This window comes from Cylas formicarius, unplaced genomic scaffold (assembly GCF_029955315.1).
Source record: "Cylas formicarius isolate icCylForm1 unplaced genomic scaffold, icCylForm1.1 PGA_scaffold_10__41_contigs__length_53128322, whole genome shotgun sequence".
In the NCBI taxonomy this organism is placed as follows: domain Eukaryota; kingdom Metazoa; phylum Arthropoda; class Insecta; order Coleoptera; family Brentidae; genus Cylas; species Cylas formicarius.
The window spans coordinates 25979624-25994121 of NW_026844214.1; the positions used below are offsets into that span (position 1 = coordinate 25979624).

The 14498-nt window shown below is 25.9% G+C and overlaps 2 long non-coding RNA genes across 8 annotated transcripts; both read left to right on the forward strand.

Annotated features, from left to right (window-relative positions):
* The first annotated feature begins 655 nt into the window (after positions 1 to 655).
* LOC132708386 (uncharacterized) lies at positions 656 to 9104 on the forward strand. Of its 5 annotated transcripts, none has more exons than XR_009619927.1 (8): positions 656 to 807; positions 1222 to 1360; positions 1687 to 1888; positions 1975 to 2459; positions 4937 to 5195; positions 5370 to 6895; positions 8287 to 8498; positions 8575 to 9104. It is a non-coding gene; the product is annotated as an uncharacterized LOC132708386 (long non-coding RNA). The 5 variants fall into 5 exon arrangements; XR_009619926.1 differs by having other exon boundaries at positions 4937 to 6183; positions 6411 to 6895; positions 8575 to 9103; XR_009619925.1 differs by having other exon boundaries at positions 4937 to 6895.
* A 1342-nt stretch (positions 9105 to 10446) lies between these two features.
* Positions 10447 to 14275, forward strand: LOC132708385 (uncharacterized). Of its 3 annotated transcripts, none has more exons than XR_009619922.1 (6): positions 10447 to 10693; positions 11104 to 11242; positions 11323 to 11770; positions 11857 to 12341; positions 13480 to 13679; positions 13756 to 14275. It is a non-coding gene; the product is annotated as an uncharacterized LOC132708385 (long non-coding RNA). The 3 variants fall into 3 exon arrangements; XR_009619923.1 differs by having other exon boundaries at positions 10454 to 10693; positions 11569 to 11770; XR_009619924.1 differs by lacking the exon at positions 11323 to 11770 and having other exon boundaries at positions 10462 to 10693.
* Positions 14276 to 14498: the final 223 nt, after the last annotated feature.

Genomic DNA, 14498 nt, shown 5'->3' on the forward strand with positions numbered 1-14498 from the left:
CCATCCTCAGAGCCCTAATTCGTAATAATTGCAATTTAAATTTAAGATTTCTAACCTCATCGTTAGTTGTGAGGTTATCCGATACGATATCTACGATAAGAAGAACAAATGCCAATAAATTACAAGATACTCGTCGATCATGCATTTTTGAAGATTACGGGATCCAAAAATTTATATAAAAACAAAATTACGTACAACAATAAGATGTTTTGTCATGAAGATTGGTTGGATTTCAACTTCAATAGTTATTGTTAAATGCAGATGAAAGTGCCTCTTAAAACTTCATACCATTGCGGAAATTATCATCAATTAATTATTAACAAAACAACTGTCAACAACTTCTAAAAAGATTATCCTAAAGAACTTTGCACAATTATTACAAATCCAGTAAATTTCTACCATGTTTATATTAAAAATTATAGATGACATTGAGCACTACAACATCAACGTTTTACATAACTTTTTAAAATTACTTATACGATTTAAATTATTTACATTTTTTTTCTGTCAAAATATGATTTGTAATGGCTATATTTTAAATAGATTATTTTTAATTGATTTCTTAGAATATTTTGGAAAATTTAAATTGTTTTTTTATTTATTGAAATAATAAAAAATTTGGAATATTTATACAGATAGGAAGTAAACCATTATGGACAATTGTTTTATAAAAAAAGTCTTGGATCAATCATTGCAAAGGGATAACTTCATTGAAGAAACTACTATTACAACGAGGACCAACATCTAGACATAAAGGAATATTCCGAAAAAAAGCATCACTTATATAAATATATCTAAATATAACAAGTAAGTTTTTAATAAACTCATATCGTACGTTATATGTAGTATTTTAATATTAAAAAGTTAATAGTTGCTATAATATTTCTATAAAATTAACTAGGTAATAGGTTATTTTTACAAAACAAATTATCTATTCAAATTACACAATCTAATTTTCCAATATCTTTTAGAAAATGTAAAATTTAACCTTTTTTTAAAAAATAATAAACAAATTTTCATTAACAATACAATTATGAAAAATTCCATTCATTTTCCTTTTCCTTAAAAAAACAAAATAAAATTAATTTCAGTTTTTTAATATTTACATTATAGTTTTTAAAATGAAATATTAGTACTTCACTGTTTAAATTATTTATGTATTTTCTTAAGCAACGTTTCTTTTTAAATTTACAATTTCGTATTTATTCTTTATTTATGTAGATGGACAACAAATCACCATCGACAACGTAGTGAAAAGAAAAAAAAAGTTTCAGTGAATAAATGTTATCAGAACTCGATAGGAATCTGTCGAATCAAGCAAGAAATACATTATTTGGATAAACAAATTTTAATTTAACAAGTAAGTCTTTAATATTTATTTTATAAAATATATCAAATTAAAATCAATAATTATTTTACATAGTATCGTATATTTTCTAGTTGAAAAACAAATATATACAAAGCGTAAATCTACGCCATCTATCAAGCAATTTCGGAATTACAGATTCATTTTTACTTCTTTAAGAAAATATTGTAAAACAATATCAAAACATCATGATGATATCAACAAAAATTGTAATGTCTTTCCATCGTATATAATTACTTTATTTGTCAAATCAACAATAATAATACATAATCCTATTTGTAATATTAATGACAAATTTAAATTTATGACGTCATCAACAGTTGTGGGATTATTTGATGCGGTCTTACAATGCCCGGCCAAGTTTCAAACTATGGTAAACGCGAACACAGTTAAACATAGAAAATGTCAAAAAGAGTAAATGTCGACGAATTTTTAAATTTTGGCATGTCGTCGTCAATCGCGTGAAAAATGCATCACTGGGGTTTATTTCCAAGAGAAACAAATACATTTTACAAATTAAAGGTATTTAATATAACATTGTTAATTTTTATACGATATTATTTTCCATAACCTCTAATTCATATTCGTTTTGTTTCCGATGGTTACAGGATTCATAAAATTGCAGAAAGAGAATTGATACAAGAACTAGATGTTTCACTATCCCTAATAACGAAATAACCAAATATTCGTTTTATTTATTTCGGAAATGCAAAAAAAGCTGACGTCCCAGGTATGGGTTTAGACCATTGAAGAGCCAATTGAGAGAGCTTCAAAATGACGTACTACTCAATCACCTTGAAGCGGTCGAGAATGTGTAAAACTACCCCCAATACTAAAATAACCAAATGTTTATTTTATTTATTTCGGACTCGCAAAAAAAGCTGACGTCCCAGGTAACAAATTAGGCCATTGAAAAACCGCTTAGAAGATGCTAGTTTAACAGCAAAATTTATCATCAATGACTTATCAATAAAACGACTTCTGATAACTTCAAGAGAAATTACCATAAGAAATTTAAATAAACCATCATTGCCAATTTGGAAAGAAAATTATCCAAGTAAAATATTATTTGGATAAATGGATATAAACACAGGTAAAGTTTTATCATGTTCAAATTATAAGTCGTAATTGATATTTGATATAAAATTAACTTTTCATATAATTTTTCAAAATTATTTACACAATTCAAGTTAGTTTTATTGTTTTTGTCAACATTTACATGAATCATATATATGTGTAAGTATTTCAAATAGACGATTTTCAATTTGTTTCCCAAAATTGCTTGATAAATTTAAAATATTTTATTTACTCTTTTGACGGTAAAATTTTTTTCATGTTATAATCCTGTAGATAAAAAACAAACCATCATTAACAATTTCTCTATAAAGAATGCCTTCAATCAGTTATTGAACATGGACGGACTGATAATTTCATTCAAAAAATTACCATCACCATTTTACAAAGTCTTATATCATCTAAAAAGAAAGAAATAATTTAAAAAAATATATTTAAATGAATGAATGAAAACATGATGATGATGATAATTAATCTTAATTTTCTTTTAATATTTATATTATTACTCTTAATTTGAAATATTAGTGTTTTAATGTGTTTCATTTATTTATATATTTTTTTAAATTATTCAAGTTTTTTAAATTTTAATTTCCTAATATTTCTTTTTGAATGTAAAATTTTCCATTTATTTCTCTCAATGGAAATTTAAAAATTATTATATATTTTTAAGTAGACAATAAATCACTACCGACAACTTAGTTATAAAGAAAATCATTCATCAATTATGAAAAAAAAAAGAAGACAATTTTATTAAATAAATGATCATTGAAACTTTGTAAGTATTCGTCGAGTCATCCAAGAAATACTTCATTTAGACACAAATTTCAATTGAACAAGTGTTTTTTATATTCATTTTACGTAACCTATTACGTGTAATATCTACTACTACAAAATCAATAATTACTTTATATAATTTTTAATATTTTCCAGTTTAACACAAGAAATGTAAAACATAAATCCACACAATTTGTCAAACAAATTCGGCATTGTTTACAGATTCCTTTTTATTTCTTTTAAGAAAATAAAGTGACGACAAGAAATGAAATAAAAGAAAACTATAAAGAATAAAATATCGTTTATTTAAAAAAAAAATTAAAATGAATATCACATGCGATATTAAAAATATTCATTACTACATAAATTACTTCCCTTCCTGAAGTATTATAATTAAGAAAAAAGTAAAAGAAACAATAATAATGCGGATAATTACAGATTATTTTTAAATATATTTTTGCATTTTTGATGTTTCAATATCTTAACGAAATTACCAAAAAACTATAATAATTTTCTAAAATTTCATCGCATGTAATTGCCTGATAATATCATATAAAATATCAAATAATTGCCTAATTCGTGAAATTAACAATATGAAATATATTCTAACGTGAAATTTGTGACGCCATTGACAGTTGCGACGTTATCCAATACGGTTCTGCAGTGCCTTTTCCGAATTTGAATCTATGGTAGACACAACCATATTCGAACACGAAGAAGAGTCGTTGAAGACGCCGAGATGGGAACAAGATTTTGGAATATCGTCGTTCATCGCGCAAAGAATACATCGCGGGGATTTATTTTGAGAAGAAACAGAAATATTTCATACATAACAGGTATTTAATATAGAATTTTAAATTGTTACTTGACTTAATTTTTTATAACCTCTAACTCTTTTTCATATTGTTTTAGGTGATTAGGATACCCAAGAAATTACGCAAAAGCAAAACAATACGATAATAGAAAAGTGAGCATACAGAAAAATATTTGATATGATTCAACAACAAGGTGTTTAGTCATAAAGAATGATTCCAATTCGGATTAGATAGTTTTCATCAAGTACGAGTGAATATACCTCTTACAACATAAAAATTACCCCGAGTTAGTTATCAAAGAAACAATTGTAGACAACTTCTAAAGAAATTGTCATAAGGAACTTGCCAAAATTGCCATCACCGATTTGAAATGGATATATTTCTGCAAATGAACAACAAACCATCATTGACCATTGATGATCACTTTTATGAAGAATGTCTTTGACCATTCATCCAAAAAAAAAGCCGTTGATAATTTCATCAAAAAGATTACCGTTGTGACCCTACAAGGACCGATGTCATCTAGACGAGAAGAGGTTTTACAAGAAATAGGATACTCGAATAAAAAGATTCAAATGTACCAAGCAAGTTTTAAATAAACTCATATTGTATATTATATGTAGTGTTTCATATTAAAAAGTTAATAATTTATGTAATGCTTTTATGAAATTGATTAAGTTACTCAATTATTTTTATGGCACTAACTTTTAATATATATTGAATGATTTATATTTTAAACATTTCAATACTTAAATCGTTTATACCTTTTGTTAAACTATTTAAAACAAATATGTTTTAATTTCTTCAAGTTTGGCTAGTATTTGGAAGATATTGACATGAATATGTAACTTTTTGCATCAAAAATTGATAGTTTAAGCTGATATTTGTAGTATTGATGCGGTTTTAGGTACGATATGAGTCGGAGAGGAATCTGTTTAAAATGAGAAGGAAAAACCTGCTATTAATTCAAGAAAGTGAATTTTTAAGTAGTTACCGACAGTTTTAATGTAGATTTCAGGCCGTTAAGTCATGAAAATGCCTATTTTGAATATAATCTACCGTAAATCAAGGGCGAAAACCAATTTTTTGTTCGTTTTAATAAGAAGCAATCTTCAGAGCACTAATTGGTATTAATTGTAATTCGAAGGAGGTTTCGGGGGTTTAAGGTGCGCTCAAAACGATACAATGATTTAAAATTGTATCTGACGTTTCGTTTTAATAAGAAGTCATCTTCAGGGCATTAATTTGTAATAATTGGAATTTGAAGGTTATTCCGAGGGTTTTAAGTTGCGCTGAAGATGATGCAATGATTTAAAATTGTATCCGACGTTTCGTTTTAGTAAGAAGCCATCCTCAGAGCCCTAATTCGTAATAATTGCAATTTAAATTTAAGATTTCTAACCTCATCGTTAGTTGTGAGGTTATCCGATACGATATCTACGATAAGAAGAACAAATGCCAATAAATTACAAGATACTCGTCGATCATGCATTTTTGAAGATTACGGGATCCAAAAATTTATATAAAAACAAAATTACGTACAACAATAAGATGTTTTGTCATGAAGATTGGTTGGATTTCAACTTCAATAGTTATTGTTAAATGCAGATGAAAGTGCCTCTTAAAACTTCATACCATTGCGGAAATTATCATCAATTAATTATTAACAAAACAACTGTCAACAACTTCTAAAAAGATTATCCTAAAGAACTTTGCACAATTATTACAAATCCAGTAAATTTCTACCATGTTTATATTATAAATTATAGATGACATTGAGCACTACAACATCAACGTTTCACATAACTTTTTAAAATTACTTATACGATTTAAATTATTTACATTTTTTTTCTGTCAAAATATGATTTGTAATGGCTATATTTTAAATAGATTATTTTTAATTGATTTCTTAGAATATTTTGGAAAATTTAAATTGTTTTTTTATTTATTGAAATAATAAAAAATTTGGAATATTTATACAGATAGAAAGTAAACCATTATCGACAATTGTTTTATAAAAAATGTCTTGGACCAATCATTGCAAAGGGATAACTTCATTGAAGAAACTACTATTACAATGAGGACCAACATCTAGACATAAAGGAATATTCCGAAAAAAAGCATCACTTATATAAATATATCTAAATATAACAAGTAAGTTTTTAATAAACTCATATCGTACGTTATATGTAGTATTTTAATATTAAAAAGTTAATAGTTACTATAATATTTTTATAAAATTAACTAGGTAATAGGTTATTTTTACAAAACAAATTATCTATTCAAATTACACAATCTAATTTTCCAACATTTTTAATTTTTATACGATATTATTTTCCATAACCTCTAATTCATATTCGTTTTGTTTCCGATGGTTACAGGATTCAAAAAATTGCAGAAAGAGAATTGATACAAGAACTAGATGTTTCACTACCCCTAGTAACGAAATAACCAAATATTCGTTTTATTTATTTCGGAAACGCAAAAAAAGCTGACGTCCCAGGTATGGGTTTAGACCATTGAAGAGCCATTTGAGAGAGCTTCAAAATGACGTACTACTCAATCACCTAGAAGCGGTCGAGAATGTGTAAAACTACCCCCAATACTAAAATAACCAAATGTTTATTTTATTTATTTCGGACTCGCAAAAAAAGCTGACGTCCCAGGTAACAAATTAGGCCATTGAAAAACCGCTTAGATGAGGGTAGTTTAACAGCAAAATTTATCATCAATGAGTTATCAATAAAACGACTTCTGATAACTTCAAGAGAAATTACCATAAGAAATTTAAATAAACCATCATTGCCAATTTGGAAAGAAAATTATCCAAGTAAAATATTATTTGGATAAATTTATATAAACACAGGTAAAGTTTTATCATGTTCAAATTATAAGTCGTAATTGATATTTGATATAGAATTAACATTTTATATAATTTTTCAAAATTATTTACACAATTCAAGTTAGTTTTATTGTTTTTGTCAACATTTACATGAATCATAAATATGTGTAAGTATTTCAAATAGACGATTTTCAATTTGTTTCCCAAAATTGCATGATAAATTTAAAATATTTTATTTACTCTTTTGACGGTAACATTTTTTTCATGTTATAATCCTGTAGATAAAAAACAAACCATCATTAACAATTTCTCTATAAAGAATGCCTTCAATCAGTTATTGAACATGGACCGACTGATAATTTCATTCAAAAAATTACCATCACCATTTTACAAAGACTTATATCATCTAAAAAGGAAAGAAATAATTTAAAAAAATATATTTAAATGAATGAATGAAAACATGATGATGATGATAATTAATCTTAATTTTCTTTTAATATTTATATTATTACTCTTAATTTGAAATATTAGTGTTTTAATGTGTTTCATTTATTTATATATTTTTTTAAATTATTCAAGTTTTTTAAATTTTAATTTCCTAATATTTCTTTTTGAATGTAAAATTTTCCATTTATTTCTCTCAATGGAAATTTAAAAATTATTATATATTTTTAAGTAGACAATAAATCACTACCGACAACTTAGTTATAAAGAAAATCATTCATCAATTATGAAAAAAAAAGGAAGACAATTTTATTAAATAAATGATCATTGAAACTTTGTAAGTATTTGTCGAGTCATCCAAGAAATACTTCATTTAGACACAAATTTCAATTGAACAAGTGTTTTTTATATTCATTTTATGTAACATATTACGTGTAATATCTACTACTACAAAATCAATAATTGCTTTATATAATGTTTAATATTTTCCAGTTTAACACAAGAAATGTAAAACATAAATCCACACAATTTGTCAAACAAATTCGGCATTGTTTACAGATTCCTTTTTATTTCTTTTAAGAAAATAAAGTGACGACAAGAAATGAAATAAAAGAAAACTATAAAGAATAAAATATCGTTTATTTAAAAAAAAAATTCAAATGAATATCACATGCTATATTAAAAATATTCATTACTACATAAATTACTTCCCTTCCTGAAGTATTATAATTAAGAAAAAAGTAAAAGAAACAATAATAATGCGGATAATTACAGATTATTTTTAAATATATTTTTGCATTTTTGATGTTTCAATATCTTAACGAAATTACCAAAAAACTATAATAATTTTCTAATATTTCATCGCATGTAATTGCCTAATAATATCATATATAATATCAAATAATTGCCTAATTCGAGGAATTAACAATATGAAATATATTCTAACGTGAAATTTGTGACGCCATTGACAGTTGCGACGTTATCCAATACGGTTCTGCAGTGCCTTTTCCGAATTTGAATCCATGGTAGACACAACCATATTCGAACACGAAGAGACGTTGAAGACGCTGAGATGAGAACATGGTGCAAATTTCAAGATTTTGGAATATCGTCGTTCATCGCGCAAAGAATACATCGCGGGGATTTATTTTGAGAAGAAACAGAAATATTTCATACATAACAGGTATTTAATATAGAATTTTAAATTGTTACTTGACTTAATTTTTTATAACCTCTAACTCTTTTTCATATTGTTTTAGGTGATTAGGATACCCAAGAAATTACGCAAAAGCAAAACAATACGATAATAGAAAAGTGAGCATACAGAAAAATATTTGATATGATTCAACAACAAGGTGTTTAGTCATAAAGAATGATTCCAATTCGGATTAGATAGTTTTCATCAAGTACGAGTGAATATACCTCTTACAACATAAAAATTACCCCGAGTTAGTTATCAAAGAAACAATTGTAGACAACTTCTAAAGAAATTGTCATAAGGAACTTGCCAAAATTGCCATCACCGATTTGAAATGGATATATTTCTGCAAATGAACAACAAACCATCATTGACCATTGATGATCACTTTTATGAAGAATGTCTTTGACCATTCATCCAAAAAAAAAGCCGTTGATAATTTCATCAAAAAGATTACCGTTGTGACCCTACAAGGACCGATGTCATCTAGACGAGAAGAGGTTTTACAAGAAATAGGATACTCGAATAAAAAGATTCAAATGTACCAAGCAAGTTTTAAATAAACTCATATTGTATATTATATGTAGTGTTTCATATTAAAAAGTTAATAATTTATGTAATGCTTTAATGAAATTGATTAAGTTACTCAATTATTTTTATGGCACTAACTTTTAATATATATTGAATGATTTATATTTTAAACATTTCAATACTTAAATCGTTTATACCTTTTGTTAAACTATTTAAAACAAATATGTTTTAATTTCTTCAAGTTTGGCTAGTATTTGGAAGATATTGACATGAATATGTAACTTTTTGCATCAAAAATTGATAGTTTAAGCTGATATTTGTAGTATTGATGCGGTTTTAGGTACGATATGAGTCGGAGAGGAATCTGTTTAAAATGAGAAGGAAAAACCTGCTATTAATTCAAGAAAGTGAATTTTTAAGTAGTTACCGACAGTTTTAATGTAGATTTCAGGCCGTTAAGTCATGAAAATGCCTATTTTGAATATAATCTACCGTAAATCAAGGGCGAAAACCAATTTTTTGTTCGTTTTAATAAGAAGCAATCTTCAGAGCACTAATTGGTATTAATTGTAATTCGAAGGAGGTTTCGGGGGTTTAAGGTGCGCTCAAAACGATACAATGATTTAAAATTGTATCCGACGTTTCGTTTTAATAAGAAGTCATCTTCAGGGCATTAATTTGTAATAATTGGAATTTGAAGGTTATTCCGAGGGTTTTAAGTTGCGCTGAAGATGATGCAATGATTTAAAATTGTATCCGACGTTTCGTTTTAGTAAGAAGCCATCCTCAGAGCCCTAATTCGTAATAATTGCAATTTAAATTTAAGATTTCTAACCTCATCGTTAGTTGTGAGGTTATCCGATACGATATCTACGATAAGAAGAACAAATGCCAATAAATTACAAGATACTCGTCGATCATGCATTTTTGAAGATTACGGGATCCAAAAATTTATATAAAAACAAAATTACGTACAACAATAAGATGTTTTGTCATGAAGATTGGTTGGATTTCAACTTCAATAGTTATTGTTAAATGCAGATGAAAGTGCCTCTTAAAACTTCATACCATTGCGGAAATTATCATCAATTAATTATTAACAAAACAACTGTCAACAACTTCTAAAAAGATTATCCTAAAGAACTTTGCACAATTGTTATTACAAATTCAACTACAAAAATATCACTTAATAAAAATATCACTCAAATAAATAAATACAAACATATCCAGTAAATTTCTACCATGTTTATATTATAAATTATAGATGACATTGAGCACTACAACATCAACGTTTCACATAACTTTTTAAAATTACTTATACGATTTAAATTATTTACATTTTTTTTCTGTCAAAATATGATTTGTAATGGCTATATTTTAAATAGATTATTTTTAATTGATTTCTTAGAATATTTTGGAAAATTTAAATTGTTTTTTTATTTATTGAAATAATAAAAAATTTGGAATATTTATGCAGATAGAAAGTAAACCATTATCGACAATTGTTTTATAAAAAATGTCTTGGACCAATCATTGCAAAGGGATAACTTCATTGAAGAAACTACTATTACAATGAGGACCAACATCTAGACATAAAGGAATATTCCGAAAAAAAGCATCACTTATATAAATATATCTAAATATAACAAGTAAGTTTTTAATAAACTCATATCGTACGTTATATGTAGTATTTTAATATTAAAAAGTTAATAGTTACTATAATATTTTTATAAAATTAACTAGGTAATAGGTTATTTTTACAAAACAAATTATCTATTCAAATTACACAATCTAATTTTCCAATATCTTTTATAAAATGTATAATTTAACCTTTTTTAAAAAATAATAAAAATAATAAACAAATTTTCATTAACAATACAATTATTCATTTTCCTTTTCCTTAAAAAAACAAAATAAAACTAATTTCAGTTTTTTAATATTTACATCATAGTTTTTAAAATTAAATATTAGTACTTCACTGTTTAAATTATTTATGTATTTTCTTAAGCAACGTTTCTTTTTAAATTTACAATTTCGTATTTATTCTTTATTTATGTAGATGGACAACAAATCACCATCGACAACGTAGTGAAAAGAAAAAAAAAGTTTCAGTGAATAAATGTTATCAGAACTCGATAGGAATCTGTCGAATCAAGCAAGAAATACATTATTTGGATAAACAAATTTTAATTTAACAAGTAAGTCTTTAATATTTATTTTATAAAATATATCAAATTAAAATCAATAATTATTTTACATAGTATCGTATATTTTCTAGCTGAAAAACAAATATATACAAAGCGTAAATCTACGCCATCTATCAAGCAATTTCGGAATTACAGATTCATTTTTACTTCTTTAAGAAAATATTGTAAAACAATATCAAAACATCATGATGATATCAACAAAAATTGTAATGTCTTTCCATCGTATATAATTACTTTATTTGTCAAATCAACAATAATAATACATAATCCTATTTGTAATATTAATGACAAATTTAAATTTATGACGTCATCAACAGTTGTGGGATTATTTGATGCGGTCTTACAATGCCCGGCCAAGTTTCAAACTATGGTAAACGCGAACACAGTTAAACATAGAAAATGTCAAAAAGAGTAAATGTCGACGAATTTTTAAATTTTGGCATGTCGTCGTCAATCGCGTGAAAAATGCATCACTGGGGTTTATTTCCAAGAGAAACAAATACATTTTACAAATTAAAGGTATTTAATATAACATTGTTAATTTTTATACGATATTATTTTCCATAACCTCTAATTCATATTCGTTTTGTTTCCGATGGTTACAGGATTCATAAAATTGCAGAAAGAGAATTGATACAAGAACTAGATGTTTCACTATCCCTAATAACGAAATAACCAAATATTCGTTTTATTTATTTCGGAAATGCAAAAAAAGCTGACGTCCCAGGTATGGGTTTAGACCATTGAAGAGCCAATTGAGAGAGCTTCAAAATGACGTACTACTCAATCACCTTGAAGCGGTCGAGAATGTGTAAAACTACCCCCAATACTAAAATAACCAAATGTTTATTTTATTTATTTCGGACTCGCAAAAAAAGCTGACGTCCCAGGTAACAAATTAGGCCATTGAAAAACCGCTTAGAAGATGCTAGTTTAACAGCAAAATTTATCATCAATGACTTATCAATAAAACGACTTCTGATAACTTCAAGAGAAATTACCATAAGAAATTTAAATAAACCATCATTGCCAATTTGGAAAGAAAATTATCCAAGTAAAATATTATTTGGATAAATGGATATAAACACAGGTAAAGTTTTATCATGTTCAAATTATAAGTCGTAATTGATATTTGATATAAAATTAACTTTTCATATAATTTTTCAAAATTATTTACACAATTCAAGTTAGTTTTATTGTTTACAAAGTCTTATATCATCTAAAAAGAAAGAAATAATTTAAAAAAATATATTTAAATGAATGAATGAAAACATGATGATGATGATAATTAATCTTAATTTTCTTTTAATATTTATATTTTTACTCTTAATTTGAAATATTAGTGTTTTAATGTGTTTCATTTATTTATATATTTTTTTAAATTATTCAAGTTTTTTAAATTTTAATTTCCTAATATTTCTTTTTGAATGTAAAATTTTCCATTTATTTCTCTCAATGGAAATTTAAAAATTATTATATATTTTTAAGTAGACAATAAATCACTACCGACAACTTAGTTATAAAGAAAATCATTCATCAATTATGAAAAAAAAAAAGAAGACAATTTTATTAAATAAATGATCATTGAAACTTTGTAAGTATTCGTCGAGTCATCCAAGAAATACTTCATTTAGACACAAATTTCAATTGAACAAGTGTTTTTTATATTCATTTTATGTAACCTATTACGTGTAATATCTACTACTACAAAATCAATAATTACTTTATATAATTTTTAATATTTTCCAGTTTAACACAAGAAATGTAAAACATAAATCCACACAATTTGTCAAACAAATTCGGCATTGTTTACAGATTCCTTTTTATTTCTTTTAAGAAAATAAAGTGACGACAAGAAATGAAATAAAAGAAAACTATAAAGAATAAAATATCGTTTATTTAAAAAAAAAATTAAAATGAATATCACATGCGATATTAAAAATATTCATTACTACATAAATTACTTCCCTTCCTGAAGTATTATAATTAAGAAAAAAGTAAAAGAAACAATAATAATGCGGATAATTACAGATTATTTTTAAATATATTTTTGCATTTTTGATGTTTCAATATCTTAACGAAATTACCAAAAAACTATAATAATTTTCTAAAATTTCATCGCATGTAATTGCCTGATAATATCATATAAAATATCAAATAATTGCCTAATTCGTGAAATTAACAATATGAAATATATTCTAACGTGAAATTTGTGACGCCATTGACAGTTGCGACGTTATCCAATACGGTTCTGCAGTGCCCTTCCGAATTTGAATCTATGGTATACACAACCATATTCGAACACGAAGAAGAGTCGTTGAAGACGCCGAGATGAGAACAAGATTTTGGAATATCGTCGTTCATCGCGCAAAGAATACATCGCGGGGATTTATTTTGAGAAGAAACAGAAATATTTCATACATAACATGTATTTAATATAGAATTTTAAATTGTTACGCGACTTAATTTTTTATAACCTCTAACTCTTTTTCATATTGTTTTAGTTGATTAGGATACCCAAGAAATTACGCAAAAGCAAAACAATACAGATAATAGAAAAGTGAGCATACAGAAAAATATTTGATATGATTCAACAACAAGGTGTTTAGTCATAAAGAATGATTCCAATTCGGATTAGATAGTTTTCATCAAGTACGAGTGAATATACCTCGTACAACATAAAAATTACTGCGAGTTAGTTATCAAAGAAACAATTGTAGACAACTTCTAAAGAAATTGTCATAAGGAACTTGCCAAAATTGCCATCACCGATTTGAGATGGATATATTTCTGCAAATGAACAACAAACCATCATTGACCATTGATGATCACTTTTATGAAGAATGTCTTTGACCATTCATCCAAAAAAAAAGCCGTTGATAATTTCATCAAAAAGATTACCGTTGTGACCCTGCAAGGACCGATGTCATCTAGACGAGAAGAGGTTTTCCAAGAAATAGGATACTCGAATAAAAAGATTCAAATGTACCAAGCAAGTTTTAAATAAACTCATATCGTATATTATATGTAGTGTTTCATATTAAAAAGTTAATAATTGATGTAATGCTTTTATGAAATTGATTAAGTTAGTCAATTATTTTTACGGCACTAACTTTTAATATATATTGTACAACATACAACAATGAGATGTTTTGTCATGAAGATTGGTTGGATTTCAACTTCAATAGTTATTGTTAAATGCAGATGAAAGTGCCTCGTAAAACTTCATACCATTGCGGAAATTATC